Genomic DNA, 8,932 nt, shown 5'->3' on the forward strand with positions numbered 1-8,932 from the left:
CAAAGACTTGGGGATGAGCTCACTCTTGTAACTGCTTTCCTTTAAGAAAAAAAATGAGAAAAAACAAAGAAAAAAACAAATGTAATTAATTGATTACTCAGAAAAGCAAAACATATATATTATAATGTGATTCGATCCAGGTTTTCTTTCTTCTTTTTTTTTTTTTTAGATGGTTTTTTCGGCATCATGATATTGTAACACAGCTACATGTTGTGGTGGAGGAGGAAGACGTTATTCCAGCTTCTAAAATGTGAAACTTTTAAGCGATTTGGTTTTTGAAGAATTTTTTTTTTTTTTATTAAAAAGGTAGATCTCGCTCCCTTTGGCGTCCCAGTCAGCACTACATGCAGCCACACTAAAAAAAAAAAAAAAGGGTTTGATTGCTCTGCTTTCTCTCTTGTTGTAACCAGGGAGCTAGTTAGCCATCTTTCTTGCTTTCTCCTCTTTTTTTATTCTTATGTATGTACAATACTTTCAGAAAAACTTTTCAGACAGTACATGTGTTGTAACCATTGTATAAAAAAACAAAGCATAATGATAAACTGAAACCGGGCTCTTTGCTGTGAGCCGCAGCAAACGGCACGCTTTTGGATATTGTTCCTATATAATGACATTTAAGTAGAGGCTTTAGTGATAGAAGTTCCTAACAACGATGTGATGGATAATTGATTTAAAGCTGTCATGAATTTGAATCCAAACAGGAAGAGTTGCAAAAACATCCTTTCATTTTCTCCTCACCTCCTGGGAATCTTTATTATTATTATTTTTTTATTTTTTTTTACGAGGGATTTAACCCTCTTCTCCTTCCACCTCTGGTTTCCCTGATGAAGACTTCACTCCACTGGCTACACACTCATATACAGTTTTCTGTTGACTACTGTTGCTCAGTCAGACACTGTGTCTCTCAGCGATAACAGACCTCTCGTGACAACAAAATTCAAATCTTAAGATGTGCTACTTACACCTTACCGGAAATTTAAGAAGGAGAAAACCCTGCTGAGACGTTGCCTCTTAATATTCTTTACATGACTAAAATATTGTAGAGCTATAAACATGTAATATGTGGCTTAGGCACTTCTTAATGCATATGATTTTTCTAAATTTGCTCCAGTCCGACACCCTTTATCCAAAGGTTTAAATTAGAGGATGCTAAACAACATTTGGAATGAGTGTAACCAAACTTAGTGGTCTTTTTCTTTTCTTTTTCTATTCTTTTTTTTCAAAAGCAGGGCTCGTTCTGTCAGGGAGCATCATTCGAGTTTCCTCCTGTCAAATCTGCCACGCCTCAACGCCAGCACAAATATCGGGTGCTCCCTGATCGAACCGGTCTCAGTTTATTATTTCTCTTCCTTTCTCTCATGGAAACTTGATCCGTGGAGAAGGTTTCAAATAAAGCTCACTCCTCCCCCCACCCACCCACCCACTCAGCTAATAAGTCTTCAATCTGCCAAACTTGTCGCTCACGTAGGTGATGCAGTCACGTGGAATAGGGCTTCTTTCCTTTGTCTTTACACAGAGATACTTCGCCGTATGCAATGTTTTACCCAGAAAAAGAGGGATAGTATGCAAGGTCTACATTCCACCCACCAACTTCTGAAGTGTTTAATAATGTGAGAACCACTTTGTGCTCATCTGCAACGCTCTGTGTGACAATCTTGACGTGTTATTTGTGTGCAGAATCATGCAGTGTGCGTCCAAACAGTGGCTCCGGAAGTAAATGCAAAAACACCTCCAGTATAGAGAGGATTTCTTTCTATTTTTATATGGATTTATTTTAAAATCATGCTAACAAGTCTTCTTTCATAAATCAAGAAGAAGCAAACATAGCACTTGGTTATCATCGACTTTACTAATCGTTAAATCTGATGGATTTGTCCCAGAATAAGAAATAAAAGTAACTTGTATGTAAAATTAAAGCAGTGTACCAAATACAACAGTGGGGGCAAAAAGTGGCAAAAACTCACCAGCAAATTTTTGTTGCTTTTGTTTTGTAAATAATGTAATTGATCAAAAAAGTCCGAATTTTCAAACTCCTTATGTGTCGCTTATCTAATTTTTGAGAATTTTTTCGGTCCTTTGAACTGCATCGCAGTCCACAAGCAGTTAAAAACGTACTACCTCCAAACTCTTTGTCAAAGCAGGGGAAGGCAAGAAAGTTTCCCAGATTCTGGAGGAATGGAGTTAATTGATGACTTTTTATAAATGCCTGAATTCATGATCATCCTTGTGGGTTACTGTAGTAAGGAGCTCCGGCTCAATTATTTGAATGTTTGACCTCCAAACTGAATCATTTCTCTGCCACCGTTATCAATCAGGAATTCAGGGGGAAACTGAAGGCAAGAACATATCTCAGCCCCACCTCAAGCCTCAGACCATTTTAAAACCCTTTTAGACCCCCTCAAGGAGTATTTTCTAGAGAATTGTTTGAATGCAGTCGCCTGACAGTCCTGCGCCACTGTTTGGACGGCAGAAGTTGCACAAAGTGGGAGGACGCACCTCTCTGAAAGGTTTCTGTCAGTGTCAGCCTTCCTCCTTTCACTTTCCTGCATGAAATAGGCATTCCTATGGAAGTGGTTTCCTCTCCAACCCTGTTCATTGCAGAAACTCAGCAGCAGCTGTCAGCTTAACCTGCAAATAAAGAAAAATAGAAGGAAAAATATATGCCAAATACATCCAGGGTAAGGTTTTATATGCAACAGCCATTCAGTGGAAACGACAGTCCCTCCTTTGCTTCCTTTACCTAGTCTCCCTCCGTCATCACTACAAGTAACAGGTACCAGGTTAGGTTCTTTTGTAACGTTGGTTTCAAGATGTCAACATGATGTATATAACAGAGAAATGTGAATATGTATTTGTTCAGAATCAAAAAAAAGTAGTGCTCCGAGTTTGTGGTAAATAACTACTCGCCTCCGTCACATTTTTATTTGATTTGATTTTCTACCTTTTTTTTTTTTTAATTTCTGATGATGTATGTATGTATATGACTATCAGTGAGTGTGTATGTATGTGTGATTAATACTGTATATCTGGTGTTCTCTAAGATGGAAGATGTCCTATATGATTCTCTCCTTCTCCTTCTTCTTCTTCTTCTTCTTCTTCGACTCTTTTCAACCCTGCACAGTACCTGTGGGTGTTTCAGATGACTATGCCAGAGAATGGTTTTAGCGACTGCTGAATGTGATTTTACTGAGAGAGAAGCAGTGTGGACTGGCTTTTTGTACGGGTTAATTTAAAAAAAAAAAAAAAAAGGCCATATTATTTAATTTTCTCTGTTGTCAGAAGTTTAAGCAGATCTGGGAGAGTGGAGCCTTGGTTTTATGGAGAAGCATTGCCCAGTTGAGCTGGATGTTTTATTTCTTTCTGTCTGACTGATGTAGCCTCTCTTCTTCTTCTTCTTGCATTCATCGGTAGTAAATGACCAAAGCTTCAACACGTTTCATGGACTCATATGCAAACCTCATCATCACTGGACACAACATAATGTAGCGGCCCCCTTTATTTGGATTTCTCTGCTGCTGCTCTGCGTGTTCGTCCCTCCTGTGGCCTATCAGCAGCGAGCTGTGTGATGTCCCAAAGTTAGGTCAGTTTTTCGAGACGTCTCCACTTTTTGCCATTGAGGTCTTTTGAGCCTGAAGTGCTATCACTCGTTTACAGGAAGAGAAAAAAAAAAAACATTGCAACCCTTAGCTATGCACCTTACTGAAACAAGCATTTCCTCACCTTGTAGAGTTAACACTGGAGCATTTCATTTCATAGATATTTACAGTCACAACAAAATAATTTTTAAAAAGCCCACTCGATATCTGATGACCTTCACTTCTTCTTTTTGGTTTTTGGTTTTCCATCAACTGAATACTTTATACCAAACTTGAGGTGCCTCGTGTATATACTTTCTGCAGTAAAGATTGCTCCTTTGCTGTTTAACAGTAATAACCTTGTTAACCAGGGTTTTTTTAAAAACCTTTTTTCAACTTTATAAAAAAAAATACTGTATAAAGAAATGACTTTTTTACACACGTAGACGTTTAATCAGATTATTCCAGGAATTTGCAAATACAATCTAATTTTGCACTTTATATCAGATTTACTTGGAGTGAAAAGGCCATCAGTAACTGTCTCAATCAGATCAGTATTCAGAGATAGGACGTGTCCCCTGAATGTACCGAGAAGAGTTAGTCTTAGTACTTTAATTTGAACCTAAACAACTTCTCAGGTTCTTTGTGAAGAACTTGCCCGTAGTGGATACCCATTATCCCAAAAAAATCCTGTCTGTGTCTTTCTCTGACTTGCACCGACCGATCCTCAGTGTGAATACTATGCTAATCGTCTTCAGGTGACGTCCATCCCCAGGCGTACTGTTAAAAACCTCCCTCAGCTCAATTCGCACAACATTCCTGCTCATGACCGCTTTCGCCAAACTCTTTGCCATTCGCTTTCCTTTTTTTTTCTCTTCACTGCTTTATAGGTGTCATTAATGCAGCTGTGTTTTCTGTCTAAGCCACAGTGGTGACCTGACATAAATGACAGCACGCTAACTGTCCCTCGTGTTTTGCTTGCCTCATGTTTTTTGTGCTGCCTGATGTTAAGTATTTAGCAGGTTCCGTCTAATGTCTGGTGTGGGTAGCCAAGTTCACGACCTTTAACATTTTATTCCACAAAGCAAAAGTAGGCTTTTATCAGCTTATACGTGTTCTCACTCAACATCGGTCCAACATTTGTGCACCACTTGTACCTCTTTTCCACCAAAACAGTTCAGGTGCCTGAAGCCTCAGTTAAACAGGCCTAGAGACCGGTTGGTGACACCCTGACAACCACAGGTTGCTAGGGAAAAATCTTTACTCCCCAGCTGTTTGGCAGGTGGTTTGTGGAGGTGTAAGTCGCTGTATTGAGGTATGTGTTACTGCACCGAAAACCTTGCAATTACTTTGATTGCTACCAGATTGTTGCAGTCGCATGTAATTTGCATGGAAGACTTGAACTACTCACCAAAAAGTTAGTGAAACTGTGACGAGTGCAACACAAACCAGCAACGCAGACCTTTGCCTTCAAAGTAAAAGTTGCACCTTTTGAAACATGGTGGTTGCAGTGGTAAGGTGCAGCTTTTAATTTCAAGGCAAGCGTTCCGTTTCCGGCTTGTGCTGCATGTTTTCATGTTTCACTACTGCTCTCTCAGTCGGTTGTAGACAAGTCTATGTCTTCCATGTAAACTATGAGCAAGTTTTTGGTGCAAATCTCCACCAATCACTCACCACCCAGTTGGGGAATACTACCCCCACCCAGCAATTGGTGGTTGCCAGCAGTTTTCCAGCTCTCCTCTAGTCCTGTGTGAGCCTTATCCTGAGATAGCAAGATTCCTGATCCCAAACCGATGGGAGAGGCTACCACAAGAAATTCCTAGTAAATATGTCTCCTGTTATTTCCTTCTCATGGAAATGGTCCCACCTTCTGCCGTGTAATTCTACCTACTGAGTTGGTGGTTCAATGGAAACCAGGTCCAAGACTGCCTGTAGTTTTTATAACTCCAACTCATTCCTAATGGAGGTGTTCAAAACTTTAAAAAAAAAACTACCACGCTATCAGCTGTCAGGTATTGTAAGCGCTGCCTTATTGGTTCTGAGGTTGGACATGGTTCATAGGCTTGTAATTTACTCACCACTCTGTTGTTTTGGGGGCGTTGATGCTTTCTCTGGAGAATTCAGTTAAAATAAAGACCAAGGTTCCACTTTCTCCCTTGTACAAATTAATATAAATAAATATATATATATATATATAAATATATATTATACATTTTACTCATTTTGTCCAGTTTTGTATATTACACTCATGTAAAGTTTGTTTTTAAAGAGGCATCGGAGCAGCTATTACAAGACAATATGAGTGACAATGTTCATCTGGGAGAATTTTATGCATGTTATATTTTCTCCTCTTCTTCTCTCTTTGTCTCTTTTAATGCCCCTCAACCCTCCTCTTCAGGTGTGTAACGTGAATATAAAGAAATCTACCTTTTCTTTGGAATGTTGTAGACAATCAGTCTCAGGCCGGGTCCAGTCCCTGCAGGGAGTGAGAGCCCTGTGGGCTAACAGACAAACAAAACTTTCTTTTCTTTCTTTTTTTTTTTTTTGTTTTTGTTTGTTTGACAATTAAAAACTCTATTTGCATCTACTGGAAGTCTAAAATTTGGAGGTTTGTTCATTCATATGTTCGTGGCTGCTCAAGTTTACACACACACACACACTTCTCTACTACACTCAAAACACAAACACCTCGTGCATTTGATCCCTCTGCTTTTTTTCCAAGGTGAGGATGCCAACCTTGAGGAAATGATGCTTTGACTAACAAATCTATAACATCTATGAATGTGGGAATGCAACACATTGCAATAAAAGCACCATTTGAAATGCAGCGTGTCACTCCTGTATGTTCTTTATCTCCCAGAAATTGGAAGGTTGTTTCTGAGATTTTGCTAAACCAGTTTGCAGATGATGGTCTTGTTTATTAGCCCATACTACCAGCTACACTAATGAACCACTGTGCATTTAATGGAAACAAAGAGTTTTTTAGCATTGTGACAGGAAGAATGAATATGGTTTTCTAATTCTGAGCCCCACTTATAGTTTGGTAACAATGGTATCATGTTACTCGTTACAAGACGGTCGTCTTCAAGTTTACATAGACACATCGTGGACGTGAATGTCGTAACTTTTTCCAGGGTGAAATTATAGTACAGCATATATCTTTAATGGCCTAAAAATACAAGAATTGTTCACACAAGTTTGGAGAAAATCCAAAATAAACCCACAGGGTCAAATGTATACACATTTTAATAAGTAGTGCAGGGGGTTCTACAATGTGTTTTTTAGTTTGGTCAAGGTCTATTCTCGTTAGAGATAATATTTGACTATGACTGGTAGTTTCTCTTTACCAGCATAAAAAGTATATGTTCAGTCCAACGACTGTTTTCAAAATCCAAGGGACTCTGTGGGGATCTAAGAATTAGAAATGTAGATTTACACCAGTTAGGAACGTTTCTTGGAACCATTTCTAATTGACTGCAGAATCCAGCATCACCAGTTTAGAAAAAACTGTACGAAATTTATTCAGATGTGTGACCACCTTGCTAAGGTGTGAAAGAAAACCCTCAGATAAAAGGAAATTGGTTAGGTTGTTCAGGAATTACCAAAGCTCAATTTTGCCTTGAACTGGAACACCAGCACCACTGTGCTCAGTGGACTGAGAGGGTGCAGATCAGAAAGCAATGTTCAGTCTGTAGTTAGAACCTGCAGGTGCACTGTGGCTTCCTGCCATAGTCCAGAAACATGCATATAAGGTTAACTGGTGATTCTCAACTGGCTGTGGGAACATGAAAGGTTGGCTCTTTTTTGTTAGCCGTGTGATAAGTCGCTAGTTTCTAGTGAGCTCTTCTCTCTAAATACCCAAACTGTCCATATATGATCAACCCATCACAGGCCAGGCTGATTGCAGAGCTTCTGTGCTGGACTTTAGTCTCTCCAGGACCTCAGGGGCTGACAGTGGTCGTTGACCATTTCGTCCAGCTCACTCTAATGAATCAGTGAGTGTTGTGTTGAATGCTGTTTGTGTGGCAACATCTCTCTGTCCTATTTCTTCCTTAACGTCTACAAAGTTATATGAACTTTACAACATTGGCAACTGTTAAAATAACAATTTAATCTGGTATTTTTCAAACATCTCACAGGTATGATTTCACTTAATCGCGGTATATAGTAGAATAGCTTACGAAAACAGGAAATGATACTGCTCTGTGTGCGATCACTGGTCACATCCTGGTCACACAGCAGCCGTAAATGACAATAGAAAAAGGCAGTAAAATAAAGTGGATAAGATTGCACGCACACATTGCTCAACATTTAGCCGACATAGATACTGACAGAGGTGTGGACTCGAGTCACATGACTTGGACTCGAGTCAGACTCGAGTCATTAATTTTATGACTTTAGACTTGACTTGAAAAAATGTTGTAAGACTTGTGACTTGACTTGGACTTTTACACCAATGACTTGGGACTTGAATTGGACTTGAACCGGTTTACTTGAAAAGACTTGATATTTTACCCCAAATATAAAATTTAACATGCATATTATATAGAGATTGAAAATGTGACGTCATTCACGGGTAGAACCGCAAAGGATTCTGGGAACTCGTGGCAAGCGGTACTAGGCTTTCAATTAAAATCAGTTATACAGCGATAAAAAGTAACACAAAAATGTCAAGAAGCTGTTGTATTATTAACTGCAATAGCCGGTCGCATGACAGCCACGGGAAGCCGACGGGTAAAGAGATCGGTTGTTATCGGATTACGTCGTTGAAGAGAAATTGTTCGAGCCATGTTTCCGAAGTAACAAAGACGCGACGGATGGCCTGGATTGCAGCCATTCAAAGACAAAATATAACGTCCCAGAACCCTCCAGCTCACAGGTTAGTCTGCTCCAAGCATTTACACAAAGGTCAGTCTGCTGTTGTAGTTAATGCGTCATTTTTCTTAACATAATTGGTGATATAGGTTACAAGCAAGTCTGGCGCTGAACAGAAATTGTCGCGCTATGCTCCTTTATTTATTGTGCATAAATAGTGAATTGTCCTGACACAATATTGCGTTTCGCTTCTGTTATTATGGTACATTGACAAAAACATATACTTTTATTCACAGGATAAAACAGGTTTGTATCACTAATTGCCCAGTACGATTACAGCATACAATATTATTGTCACTGCTACATTTCTGTGATGCTACCAGAAATTATTTCCACTACTAATTAATTACCGTTGAGCTCAAAGGTCCTATTAATAAACGGTTAACGAATGTGTATTTATGACGACGATTTGTGAGACTGGTAAACTTATGATACGTACGATGGTCTTTCGTTCTACACGGTGCATTTCAAGGTCCTGCACC

This window comes from Astatotilapia calliptera, chromosome 15 (genome assembly GCF_964374335.1).
Source record: "Astatotilapia calliptera chromosome 15, fAstCal68.1, whole genome shotgun sequence".
Taxonomy (NCBI): domain Eukaryota; kingdom Metazoa; phylum Chordata; class Actinopteri; order Cichliformes; family Cichlidae; genus Astatotilapia; species Astatotilapia calliptera.